The sequence below is a fragment of the Mobula hypostoma genome, chromosome 12 (assembly GCF_963921235.1).
Source record: "Mobula hypostoma chromosome 12, sMobHyp1.1, whole genome shotgun sequence".
Taxonomy (NCBI): Eukaryota; Metazoa; Chordata; class Chondrichthyes; order Myliobatiformes; family Myliobatidae; genus Mobula; species Mobula hypostoma.
The window spans coordinates 4,200,064-4,214,299 of NC_086108.1; the positions used below are offsets into that span (position 1 = coordinate 4,200,064).

Genomic DNA, 14,236 nt, shown 5'->3' on the forward strand with positions numbered 1-14,236 from the left:
GATATCCTCTCTGTTGCTCTCTCTCCCCAAAACTGCATTTACCAGAATATTACCCAGACTCTTGAGGGTTAATTCGTGAGGAGAGAGCACACAAGCCAGGCATGTATTCCCTGGAAGTGTAGAAATGTATTTCCTGGAATTTAGAACAGATGGTTAGAGTAAAATCTTTTGGAGGGACTGTTTGTCTCTCTCTCTCCCTCTCTCCGTTTGTCTCTGTGTCTCTAGCTCTCTCTCTGTCTGCTCTGTCTGTCTGTCTCTGTCTCCCCCCCATCTCTCCCTTCTCTCTCTCTCCCCGTCTCTCCCCTCTCTCTCTGTCCCCCCCCTCTCTCTGTCCCCCCTCTCTCTCTGTCCCCCCCTCTCTCTGTCCCCCCTCTCTGTCTCCCCCCTCTCTCTGTCCCCCTCTCTCTCTGTCACCCCCTCTCTGTCCCCCCTCTCTCTGTCCCCTCTGTGTCCCCCTCTCTCTCTGTCCACCCTCTCTCTGTCTCCCCCCTCTCTCTGTCACCCCCTCTCTGTCCCCCCTCTCTCTGTCCCCTCTGTGACCCCCCTCTCTCTCTGTCCCCCCTCTCTCTCTGTCCCCCCTCTCTGTCCCCTCTCTCTGTCCCCTTCTCTCTGTTCGCCTCTCTGTTCCCCCTCTCTCTGTTCCCCCTCTCTCTGTCCCCCCTCTCTCAGTCCACCCTCTCTCTCTGTCCCCTCTCTCTCTGTCTCCCCTCTCTCTCTGTCTCCCCTCTCTCTCTGTCTCCCCTCTCTCTCTGTCCCCTCTCTCTCTGTCTCCCCTCTCTCTCTGTCCCCCCTCTCTCTGTCCCCCCACTCTCTCTGTCCCCCCTCTCTCTCTGTCCCCCCTCTCTCTCTGTCCCCCTCTGTCTCCTCTCTCTCTGTCCCCCTCTCTCTGTCCCCCCCTCTTTCTGTCCCCCTCTCTCTCTGTCCCCCCTCTCTCTCTGTCCCCCCTCTCTCTGTCCCCCCTCTCTCTGTCCCCCTCTCTCTGTCCTCTCTCTCTCTCTCTGTCCTCTCTCTCTCTGTCCTCTCTCTCTCTGTCCCCTTCTCTCTCTGTCCCCCCTCTCTCTGTCCCCTCTCTCTCTGTCCCCCCCTCTCTCTGTCCCCTCTGTGTCCCCCCCTCTCTCTGCCTCCCCCTCTCTCTGCCTCCCCCCTCTCTCTGTCTCCCCTCTCTCTGTCCCCCTCTCTCTCTGTCCCCTCTGTGTCCCCCCCCTCTGTCCACCCTCTCTCTGTCCCCCCTCTCTGTGCCCCTCTCTCTGTTCCCCCTCTCTCTGTTCCCCCTCTCTCAGTCCACCCTCTCTCAGTCCACCCTCTCTCTCTGTCCCCTCTCTCTCTGTCTCCCCTCTCTCTCTGTCTCCCCTCTCTCTATGTCCCCCCTCTCTCTGTCCTCTCTCTCTCTGTCCCCTTCTCTCTCTGTCCCCCCCTCTCTGTCCCCCTCTCTCTCTGTTCTCTCTCTCTGTCCCCCTCTCTCTCTGTCCCCCCTCTTTGTCCCCCTCTCTCTCCCCCCTCTCTCTCTGTCCCCCCTCTCTCTCTCCGCTCTCTCTCTCTCTGTCCCCCCTCTCTCTCTGTCCTCCTCTCTCTCTGTCCCCTCTCTCTCTGTCCCCCCTCTCTCTCTGTCCCCCCCTCTCTCTGTCCTCCCTCTCTCTCTGTCCCCCCTCTCTCTCCGCCCCCTCCTCTCTGTCCCCTCTCTCTCTCTGTCCCTTCTCTCTCTGTCCCCTCCTCTCTCTGTCTCCCTCTCTCTCTGTCCCCCCTCCCCTTCTCTCTCTCCCTCTGTCCCCCCTCTCTCTGTTCCCCCTCCCCCTCTCTCCCCTCCCCCTCTCTCTCTCCCCCTCTGTCCCCACTCTCTCCCTCCCCTCCCCCCCCTCTCTCCCTCCCCTCTCTCCCCCTCCCCCCCTCTCCCTTCCCCCTCCCTTTATCTATCTCTCTGTCTTTTTCATGCTAGAGATTAGGATGCATATCTTTTTTAAAAGTGGACCTTATTCCTGGAAGTTATGAATCAGAGTTGGTGATTTGGCGGATCTGTGTCATTTGCTGATGATACAGTCATTGAGACTGATGACTGTTGTTTGTTTACCAGTGGTATGGGTGACATGATGGGGATGTCAGCTCTGATCTACAGAATATGTTCCAGGCGAAGAATGCCTCCTGCATTTAGTTTGTCTCTGTGCCCACCCTTTCATTCAAGCCCCTCGTGGCGGACAAGGCCACATTTCAAAGTCTGTGTGGGCAAAGGGGCTCTCCTGGTTTGCAGTGAGGCTTTGTGTGAGCTCGGCGGAGTGGGTGAGAGGAGGGGATGGTCGAGGATGTTCCACCCATCCACTGTTTAACTTTGTCAGGGGAGGGAAGATGCGGAATGCCGCAAGTCTCCCAGACAGGAAGCGGGCTGTCAGCTGCGTCTGTGTGTGTGTGCGCGCCTGGGTCGGTGTGATATATGATCGTCCACAAACATTCATTGTCAGAGGGAACTGTTTGCAGATGCAGAGTTCCTGGAATTCCCAGATCATTTTTATTGGTGCCGCTGAATTTGTGAAGTCTTTCACGTTGGGAGCTCGGTACGAGCAGGCCGTTCGTTCTACCACAGAAGCTATCGCAAACCTTATCCGTAAGATGTAGGAATCTCACGTCATTGTATATATTTAAAACTGAGGTTGGTAGGTTCCAAAGTTCAAAGTACATTTATTATCAAAGTGTATAACCTTGAGATTCATCTCTTTACAGGCAGCCAGGAAACAAGAAATCTAAAAGACCCCATAAAAAAGGACCAACAAACACGCAATGTGTAGAGAAATTATAAGAGACATATTATGCAAACAGTAACCTTAAGCTCACAGTGTTTCTGAACTAAGTCCACAAAAGAGCATCCAAGACCCATAGTTCAGTGCAGAGCCCAGTAAACGTTGTGGAGCAGTCTGCTGAACCGGCTCGGCCCTCCCCTCAGGCCCCAGCGCTCTCACCTTTTTAACTTGACTGGGTGCCTGAATTATCGTCCAAACTCCAGGTTCAGTCACCTCGGAGCGATCTGGTGCCTGGACCCCACTGCCTCGATTTGGCCCGTAACCTACCTTCCCGATTTGGCCCGTACCCTACCTTCCCGATTTGGTCCGTACCCTACCTTCCCGATTTGGTCCGTACCCTACCTTCCCGATTTGGTCCGTACCCTACCTTCCCGATTTGGCCCGTAACCTACCTTCCCGATTTGGCCCGTACCCTACCTTCCCGATTTGGCCCGTAACCTACCTTCCCGATTTGGCCTGGTGCTTAAATCGATCGAGCTTCAGCTCTCAGTGAAGGGCACACCGCCTCGCCTCGCCTCGCCTCGCCTCACCTCGGTTCCACCCCAACAAACTGCCTCCATTTTAATTAGTAAGGATGTCCAAGGTTACAAGGAAGCAGCAGGAGAGTGGGGTTGAGAGGGATAATAAATCAGCCATAATGGAATAGTAGAACAGACTCAATGGGCTGAATGGCCTAATTCTGCTCCTATTTCTCAGTCTCCTTACAGGCAGTGACAGCATTCACTAACCACTATCATACTGTGCCAAAATCAGAATTTAAAATCTATATATTTAATTTATTGAGATATATATTAATGACTTAGATGAGGGAATTAAATGCAGCATCTCCAAGTTTGCGGATGACACGAAGCTGGGTGGCAGTGTTAGCTGTGAGGAGGATGCTAAGAGGATGCAGGGTGACTTGGATAGGTTGGGTGAGTGGGCAAATTCATGGCAGATGCAATTTAATGTGGATAAATGTGAGGTTATCCACTTTGGTGGCAAAAACAGGAAAGCAGATTATTATCTGAATGGTGACCGATTAGGAAAGGGGGAGGTGCAATGAGACCTGGGTGTCATTATACACCAGTCATTGAAAGTGGGCATGCAGGTACAGCAGGCGGTGAAAAAGGCGAATGGTATGCTGGCATTTATAGCAAGAGGATTGGAGTACAGGAGCAGGGAGGTACTACTGCAGTTGTACAAGGCCTTGGTGAGACCACACCTGGAGTATTGTGTGCAGTTTTGGTCCCGTAATCTGAGGAAAGACTTTCTTGCCATAGAGGGAGTACAAAGAAGGTTCACCAGATTGATTCCTGGGATGGCAGGACTTTCATATGATGAAAGACTGGATTGACTAGGCTTATATTCATTGGAATTTAGAAGATTGAGGGGAGATCTTATTGAAACGTATAAAATCCTAAAGGGATTGGACAGGCTAGATGCAGGAAGATTGTTCCCGATGTTGGGGAAGTCCAGAACAAGGGGTCACAGTTTGAGGATAAAGGGGAAGCCTTTTAGAACCGAGATTAGGAAAAACTTCTTCATACAGAGAATGGTGAATCTGTGGAATTCTCTGCCACAGGAAACAGTTGAGGCCAGTTCACTGGCTATATTTAAGAGGGAGTTAGATGTGGCCCTTGTGGCTAAAGGGATCAGGGGTATGGAGGGAAGGCTGGTGCAGGGTTCTGAGTTGGATGATCAGCCATGATCATACTGAATGGCGGTGCAGGCTCGAAGGGCCGAATGGCCTGCTGCACCTATTTTCTATGTTTCTATAGTGTGAAGTAGGCCCTTTCATCCCTTCGAGCCACACAGCCCTTCCATCCCCTGATTTAATCCCAGCTGATTCATGGGACATTTTCCAAATCGTTGAGTGTGTGTCTTCAGGCTCCTGTACCTCCTCCCTGATGGTAGCAATGAGAAGAGGACATGTCCTGGGTGATGGGGGTTCCTTAATGATGGATGCCACCTTTTTGAGGCATTGCTCCTTGAAGGTGTCCTGGACAGGTATATGGAGGAAGTTAAGGTGCGGGGTTATATGGGTGGCAGGGTTTGAGGGTCAGCACAACAATGTGGGCCGTAGGGCCTGTACTGTGCTGCACTATTCTATGTTCTATAGTACAGAGGCTCGTGCCCGTGATGGAGCTGACTGAGTTTACAAATCTCTGAAGCTTATTTCAATCCTGTGCAGTTGCCCCTCCTCCCCGCCCCCCCACCACCAGACAGTGATGCAGCCAGTCAGAATGCTCTCCATAGTTCATCTGTAGAAATTTGCTTTGGTGACGTACCAAATCGCCCCAAACTCCTAATGAAACATAGCTGCTGTTGTGCCTTCTTTGTAGCTGCATCAGTATGTTGGGTCCAGGATAGATCCTCAGAGATGTTGGGCCCAGGAACTTGAAATTGCTCACTCTTTCCACTTCTGATCCCTCTTTGAGGACTGGTGTGTGCTCCCTCATCTTACCCTTTCGGAAGTCAACAGTCAGTTCTTCAGTCTTGCTGAAGTTGAGTGCAGGGTTGTTGCTGTGACACCACTAAGCCAGCTGACCTATCTCGCTCCTGTACACCCTCTCGTCACCATCTGAGATTCTGCCAACAACAGTTTGCACAAAAAATTAAACTGATCTTTTTCACATGTAGGAATTCTGATAGCCAACTCCCTTGGTTACATATACCAGATGTCAAACATCTGGTCCTGACCAACATTCTTGTTTTTCATAGATTTTGGCCTGGTTTATCAGCCTGTCTTGTAATGCATTGGTGGACTGAGCATTTCCTGATGTTCCTAGGCTGAAATTCCTGGATGCATGGATACGGTCTTTTGTCAGCTCCTCCCAGACCACCAACCGTCCGGAGATCAGCCCAGCTGCTCGCCCGAATCAGAATTTCTCAACATGGATGCCGTGTCTGTCCTGGGGCACACCGGCTCGTTGTGACTTGGATGAGGGTGTGGTGGAAGGGTGGGTTAATCTGTTAGCAGAAGACGTTAGGGTTGGTGGAGTTGAGGATACTGTAGACGGCTGTCACAAGATGGCACCAGTAGGGGCGAATGTTTTTGTACAGTTCCAATGGGAATTATCAAATATTCCTCTTCAGTGCTACTGCAGCTGACTTCTGGTGCAGCTACAGAACCGTAACCCGCAGTTACGGACTTCTGGTGCAGCTACAGACATAGCAGCCTCCCGGGAGCCACCCAAAGGTGTTCTTTATAATCACAGGACGACGCTGGACGCTAAGAACTTCACATACTACTCTATCAGCAAGCTGTTCGTTGGCAGAGAGGCTGGTGCAGACAGTGTTACTGCCTGCTAGGGAAGGCATCGGACTTCGTGCGCGAGGGCGGTGGGCGGTCTAACAGCGAGTGATTGTCTTGGGTGTTTCTCTTTCGATCACAAGACCCTGTTGGACATTGATAATAAGTCCATTTCCGTGTTTACTGGGGGAGCTGTGTGACCTCAATCATAACAAGGACCAGGCTTCGAGCCGCGGGCTTGCCTGTCGCAGCAGTCCAGGAGTAAAGGCACTGGAGGCGGTATAGCACAGTTGGGACTTGCTCCTCCCAACAGTGCTGCCCTCCAGTGTTCAATTGGAGGAATGACCAACTGGATTGCACACATACCTATATTCATCTGCAGACTGGTGAGAACCGCTTGTTCTTGCCAACAACACCCATGCACCATCAATTTACAGGACATGTCACTCACAGACATATATAGTTTTCAGTGTGACAGTGTTTTACTGGTATCTTATATGTGGTATGTGTCCCTTGTTCCACTGTCACCCCTCCTCTTCTCCCTCTGGTGTCCCTTTCCTTCCCTTTCTCCCATGATCCACTCTCCTCTCCTGTCCTATCAGATTTCCTCTTCCTTAGCCCTTTACTGCTTCCACCTATCACCTCCCAGCTTCTTACTTCATCCCCACTCCCCTACCCTCCCCCTCACCTGGTCTGACCTATCACCCGACAGCTTGTGCTCCTCCCCCTCCCTCCACTTCCGTATTCTGGTGTCTGCCCCCCTCCTCTCCAGTCCCGAAATATCCACTGTTTATTCATTTCCACAGAGGCTGCCTGACCTGCTGAGTTCTTCCAGTATTTTGTGTGTGTCTGTCTGTGTGTGTGTTACTCAAGATTTTCAGCATCTGCAGAATCTCTTGAGACTGTTTACTAGTCGATGTCCCATCAAGTTCAAGTTTAATACCCGTGTCTACAGCTAAACGAAACTGTGTTCTGCCGGGGGTCAAGGTGCAAACACAGTACAGACAGTCACACACACCATATATACTAACGATAGCACATCCAGTCACAGATAATAATATTAGCGCAAGCCCGTAATATTATAGTGTCAGCCTCCCCCACCACCCGACCCAGGAGGTGAAAGGCTGAACCGCCGACAGAATCGGAATCAGGTTTAATATCACCGGCATATGTCGGGAAATCTGTTAACTTTGCAGCAGCTGTCCAATGTAATACATGATAATAGAGAGAAAACTGTGAATTACAGCAATTGTATATATTAAATAGTTAAATATGTAGTGAAGAAATAGGAAATAAAAAAGTAGTGAGGTAATGTTCATGGGTTTGGTGTTCATTCAGAAATCTGATAACTTTGGGGACGAAGCTGTTCCTGAATCGTTGAGTGTGGGTCTTCAGGCTCCTGTACCTCCTCCCTGATGGTAGCAATGAGAAGAGGGCATGACCTGGGTGATGGGGGTCCTTAATTACGTACATCAATTTTCTGAGTCACCGCTCCTTGAAGATGACCAGGATACTACAGAGGCCAGTACCCATGATGGAGCTGACTAATTTTACAACTCTCTGCAGTTTACTACAATCCCGTGCAGTAGCCCCTGCCCCCCATACCAGACGGTGATGCAGAATACTACATTTTGTTGTTTTCCCTGCAGGTGAGATTGCTGGCGGACAGTGTAGATGAGATCGCTGTAAGAATGTTTGTTTAACAGTAAGCACTCGAGCGGAATTATTATGACTTAAATCAAATCATACTGCTTTGCCTAATTTCATCTGGCCTGCCTTCAGTGTATGCCTGAGTGCAGATGCATCGAGGGGTGGGGGAGCGTAGGGAGGAGAGATCTCTATCTCACTGGCAGCCTGTGCTCGACGTGCACTCCAGTAACTGCCAATCAAACGTCTGGATGAAGCAGCAAGTTGCAGACGTTAATGTGGAGAGTACTCAGCATGGTGAGAGTGAGAGGTGTGTGCATGTGTCAGATTGGAGACTGGGAACTACAGTCCAAATACTTAAGGTTCCCAGAGTTACTCTTCTTGTTCAGTGGTTCAATTTGATATCAGAGAATGTTTACAATATACAATCTGAAATCCTTACAGACAGCCACAAAACAGAATAAGAAGGCCAAAATAATGAACGGCAGAAAATGTTAGAACTCCAAAGCCCTCCCTCCCCACCACAAGCAATAACAAATCCCCCAAAGACACCGTGATCTAGAGTCCATGAAAAGCTGCAGCCCATCCCAACACCTCGGCATCTCAGACTGGCTCTCTCTCTCACACTAGCAAGGGAAAGAGAGATATCGCCCCTGCAACAATGAGAGGGGAGAGCAACAGCTCACTGCTTCGATGCCTGCCTTGTCGCTTGCCCAAGTTCCCCAACTCGAAGATCAGCAGACTCTCAATCGCCATCAAGAGAGAGAGAATGCAGGGGTCATCTTCCGACAGCAGTCCACACCACCTACCTGCCTGCTGTCTCGATCTTTCAATCCCCCACCAGGCTTCAGTCAGCAACTCCGGCGAGGAACCAGGGCATCCACAGGGCCCGCGCCCCAAAGGCGCGCATTTTCCGGGGCAAACTGGAGATACCGAAACGCTGTGACTGAGAACCCACCGCCCATGGAGAGCCGTAGACTGCGATGCAGCTGTAGGTCACACACTCCGACGGGCCCCAGCCACCTCGAAACGAAAGGAAAGACAGGAGAAAAGAAGAAGAAGATGCTGTTTTGCAGATGAACTAGAAGAAGTAGCCTGGATCTGCAAAAAGCACTGACAAAGTCAAAAATCAAGGTCAAGTTCATAAGCAAATACATGTCTGCGTAGGTGTAACACCAGCACCAGCACAGGCGCGTAGCATCAGGATAAGCTGCATTCACAAGAAAAAGATATTAAATTATTATCACGCGAAAGAACACGATGAAAACACAAAATCCATTTCAGTGCAAAGTGGCCCTAAGACAGGGGAACAGAATTAGGCCGTTTGGCCCATCAAGTCTGCTCCTCCATTTGATCATGACTGCAGGGCCAATCACACGAGCAACCATGTTGTCAAGTTCATCGATGGTGCGACTGTGCGACTCATCACCAGCATGGAGGCGGCCGACAGAGAGGAGGTGGAAGAGCTCGAGGCCTGATGCCAGGAAAGTTACATCTTCCTCAATGTCAACAAGACCAAGGAGGTTGTTACCGACTCGGGAGAACTCACACCACTCGCATCCCTCTTTACTTCAGCAGCATGTCAGTGGAAACTGCGAGAAGTTTCAAACTCCTGGGAGTGCTCATCTCACACAACCTCTCATGGCCCCAGAACATATCCTCCACAGTCAGGAAAGCTCACCAGTGCCTCTGCTTTCTGAGGAGGCTGAAGGGAGCTGGACTTTGCACATCTATGCTCATGTCATTCTACAGATATGCAGTAGAGAGCATCCTAACATGCTGCAACGCTGCACGGTATGGAAACTGCACTGCGGCACAGAAAGCCTCTGCAACCAGTTGTCCTCATCGGCAAGAGTGTGTTCTATGTACACAGAAAGGTGCTGGAAAAGAGCCAGTAACAACATGAAGGATCCCACCCACCCTGCTCATGGACTGTTTGTCCCACTCCCATCAGGGAGGAGGCTACGTAGCATCCACGCCAGGACCACCAGACTCAAAAACAGTTACTACTTTCCCCAAGCAGTCAGGCTGATCAACACCTCCACCCACTAACCCACCCCTCCACACCCCCAACCACCATGACATACACACCATCTAGTCACTTTATGTACAATTTCTCAAAGTTCAAAGTAAATTTATTATCAAAGTTCATATATGTCACCATATACAACCCTGAGATTCATTTTCTTGTGGGCATACTCAATAAATCTATAGAATACTAACCATAACCGAATCAATGTATAAAACAGTTTCCTGTATATTATGTTTGATAGGGTTGCTGTTTTATTTACTTTTATTGTTTTTGTTTGTGTTTTTTTGTGCAGTGTCAGATCCGGAGTTACAATGATTTTGTTCTCCTTTACATTTGAGTACAGAAGAATGATAATAAGCAGTCTTGGATTTTGTACCTGTGTTTGTCTGAATACAGGTCGTTCCTCATCAGCTGTGCCGTGTCGTGTGACGTGAATGATCACAATCTTACCCGTGACCATGATTGTTCTTGGCAAGTTTTTCTGCAGAACTGGTTTAGCGTTGCCTCTGGGCAGTGTCTTTACAAGACGGGTGACCCCAGCCATTATCAATACTCTTCAGAGATTGTCTGCCTGGTGTCAGTGGTCACATAACCAGGACTTGTGATCTGCACCGGCTGCTCATACGACCATCCACCGCCTGCTCCCGTGGCTTCACGTGACCCTGATCGGGGGTGGGGGGTCTAAGGAGCAACTTGACGTACCGTCACCACACCACTGATATTGATTCAGACTCTGCCTGATGTTATTTGAGGACTTACTTCCAAGCTGTCTAGAGTCCTGCGAGAGTCAGCAGTGGGTGGGCTGGGTTAGTGGTTTCTAGAGTCCCTGTGGAGCTCTGTTAGCTGGGTTGTTTGTGGGTTAATAGCTGGAGGCCTAGATGGTTGCCCTAGTTTTCAAGGTGTTATCAATCACTTTCTAACTGGAGCTGCTGCAGATTTTTTTTCCCCTGGTGCTTTTCCACTTTCTCCTGCAAGCCATCACCCTCCATTCCACTGTTGGCTCTGTCTTGTTGCCTCGTTGCCAGCTGTAACGTTCTGCGTCAGTTCTGGCCCTATGTTGGACATTGTTACCGGGGAACTGCCATACCTTTGGGCTTTCCGGGCAAAAGGGCCCCAATTCGTGATCCTGTCCAGTGGCTTCCGCCCAGTCCATCACGGGGTAAAGCCCTCCCCATCTCTGAGCACATCTACACGAAATGCTGTCGCTGGAAAGTGGCATCCATCATCAGGGACCCCCTCCACCCAGGACATGCTCTCTCCTCGCTGCTGCCATCAGGAAGAAGGTACGGGAGCCTCAGGACTCACACCACCTGGTTCAGAAACAGTTACTACCCCTCAATCATCAGGCTCTTGAACCAGAGGGGATAACGTCACACAACTCCACTTGTCCCATCATTAAAATGTTCCCACAACCAATCGACTCACTTTCAAAGGACTCTTCATCTCGTGTGCTCGATATTTACTGAACCCCGTAGAATGATAGAAACATCCTGTGGCTGATGATGAATCTCAAGCTTGTATATGACATACATACTTCGGTAATAAATTAACTTTGAACTTCAACTCTATGCCAGCCTGCAATGGTTAAAGATGTAGCAGAAAGTTCATAATGCTTGGCCCTCCCCGGGACATGCTCTCTTCTCGCTGCTGCCATCAGGAAGAAAGTACTGGAGCCTCAGGACTCGCACCCCCAGGTTCAGGACCAGTTACTACCCCTCAACCATCAGGCTGTAGAATAAAAGGGGATAACTACAATTACTAGCCCTTCCATTGAGAAGCTCCTACAACCAATTATCTCACGTTAAGGACTGTATCTTGTTATTTCATGCTCTCGTTACTTATTGTTATTTATTTGGACAGTCTGTTGTCTTCTGCATCACAGCCTTTGATCCTGTTATAGTTACTATTCTATAGATTTTCTGAGTATGCCCTCAGGAAAATGAATCTCAGGGTAACATATAAGTGACATGTATGTACTTTGATAATAAATTTGACTTTGGCCAGCACCTTGAACTTGTATCCTCTCACCTCAGTGAACTGTAGAAGGCACCGTTAGACTTTGCTATCCCTGGACTATCACAATGCTTCCAAGCCTAGGGACATTCTAAGTGGGGATCTGCTCTAAGTGGTAGAGAAAACCTGCAGATGCTGAAAATCCAAGCAACACACACAAAGAGTGCTGGAGGAACTCAGCAGGCCAGGTAACATCTAGGAAAAGAGTTAACAGTCAACATTTCAGGCCAAGTGTGTTGTCCGCTCTATCTCGTGGTTTTCTGTGCTGCAGGAAGGTCACGTTCCAAGTGAGTTTCACCTGCCTCCATTCGGAGGATTGTGCATGTCACCAGGACCTAACCGTACAATTTTGGTCTGCATGGAGGCTGTAGAGGAGGTTCACGAGAATGAAAGGATTAATATATGAGAAGTGTTCGATGATTCTAGGCCTGTATTAACTAGAATTTAGGAGAATGGTGGGGGGGCTAGAATCTCATTAAAACCTATCAAATATTGAAAGGCCTAGATTTAGGATACAACTGGATGAGTCAACTGTGCAAGACAACAAGGCATTGCTAATGGCATATGTACAGTTGATCAAAAATTGAAAAGTTTATGAAGAGATTCCTTTTTGTAAAAAGTTGAAAACAAATATCAAAGGAGAATCAATCTACAATGAGCTCAAAATGTATGTTGAGGATAAAAGTATTCTGATTAGGAACATGGTTTCTTGTGTAATAGATGGAGCACCGTATATGACGGATCGCCATGCTGGTTTACCAGCAATCCCCATTGTGCAATTCATCGTCAACATCTCACAGCCAAAAACCTTAGCTAGTGACTTCTTCAAGCATAGCTTTTGCAGTATCTGCTATGAACAAAATTAAAGCTCACCCATTAAATAGCAGATTATTTCACCAGTAATGCCAAGATAACAACGAAGAGTTTGAATGCTTGCTTCTTCACACTGAAGTGTGTTGGCTGTCAAAAGGCTGCTGCTTAAAACATTCCTTAGATCTTTTGACACTGAGCTTGAATTTTTCCTCAAAGTTGACAAGAGGCTGGGAAACAAGATTGAACTTACACCGGGAGATATGGCTTACCTCGCCGATCTGTATGACAGAATGAACATTCTAAATAGGAAACTGCAGGGTGAGAACTTCAATTTAATCCTGACAAAAAGTGCAGTGTCCACTTTTGTCAGCAAACTGGAAATATATAAGCAAACAATGAGAGAAGAATGTTCTCACAGCAAGAAGAAATTATCAAAATTAAGAGTGATGAAGCAAAAATGCTTTTAAAAAATGTCAGCTTTTGTGATATGTGGCTAGACTGTCATATGAAGTTTCCTGCTCTTTGGAGAAGAGCCAGACTGCTTTTCCATCCTCCTACCTTGTTGAAAAAGGCTTCAGTGCAGTGAACCACATCCTCACCAAAAACAGACGGCGTTACACGTGGGGACTCGGGCTTTTGCTGTCATAACTTGAACCAGATATTCCAACTCTTCCTAAGAACCATCGAGCTCAAGGATCACATTGATATGGAAGCTGCTGTACAGCGCACAGGTACTGTGCAAGCTAGGTTTACAGACAAATAAAATTTTAAAGCAGAATCACTTTTCTCATGTTAGGCTATGTTAGACATGATTTTTACACTATGGCGGGGGGCGGTTCTGGAAAGTATATTGTGCCTAAGAGGGGCATTGGCAAGTATGAAGGTGCTTTGGGGAGTGGATGTGGAGAGGATGTTTACTGTAGTTTTGGAGATACAGCGTGGAATTGGGCATTCCAGCTCCTGGGGCTACGTCACCCAGCAACCCCCAAATTAACCCTAAACAATTTACAATTACCGGTGAATCGACTAACTGTGGGAGGAAACTGGAGCACCTGGAGGAAACCCACACAGTCCGCGGAGAGAACGTATAGACTGCTTACGGACGATGTCAGATCTGAACTCCGACCTGTTCTAGCAGCATGCTAGCTGCTCCCCTACCATGGTGCCCACATGGCGGAGGAGTCTAGCAACGGAGGATGCAGCCTCAGACCACAAAGATGCAGATGCTTCTTCCAACAGAGATGTTTTGTAACTTTGAAACATTAAACTAATTCAGAGGAAGACATGGGAGTCTGACATGTGTGACTTCACTCATGTCACATGGCAGCATCATGACATAGGCAATTCACGTATTTTTGCATGCAACTTGTAGTGAGTTATTTAAACAAACAACAATGCTTAATCAACAACATATTTGCAAGATAACACAAATACTACTGATGTATGGTACTAAGCTTGTTATAGCCGGGGGTGGTAACGAGAATAAGCTCCCACTACCTATTAAATGCTCCCAATGGCGTGAGATCCAAACAGCCTCTGTCAGCCAAGTCCAGCTCCTGGCCTACACATGAAGCTTAGCTAGTGGAACCACTTCTACTGACAGGAGGAGGGGTAAAGGTGGGTTACTGGTGCCTTAAAACCAGTCGCTTCGGGCAGATGGGGCTCATCAGCTGTTATTGGCAGCTCATCTAGGAGAAGGAAAACTCTGAT

General features: G+C 48.7%; 1 protein-coding gene across 3 annotated transcripts in view; it reads left to right on the forward strand.

Annotated features, from left to right (window-relative positions):
* Positions 1 to 14,236, forward strand: part of numbl (NUMB like endocytic adaptor protein) — a 238,207-nt gene that overhangs the window by 141,426 nt on the left and 82,545 nt on the right. The window lies entirely within an intron of this gene.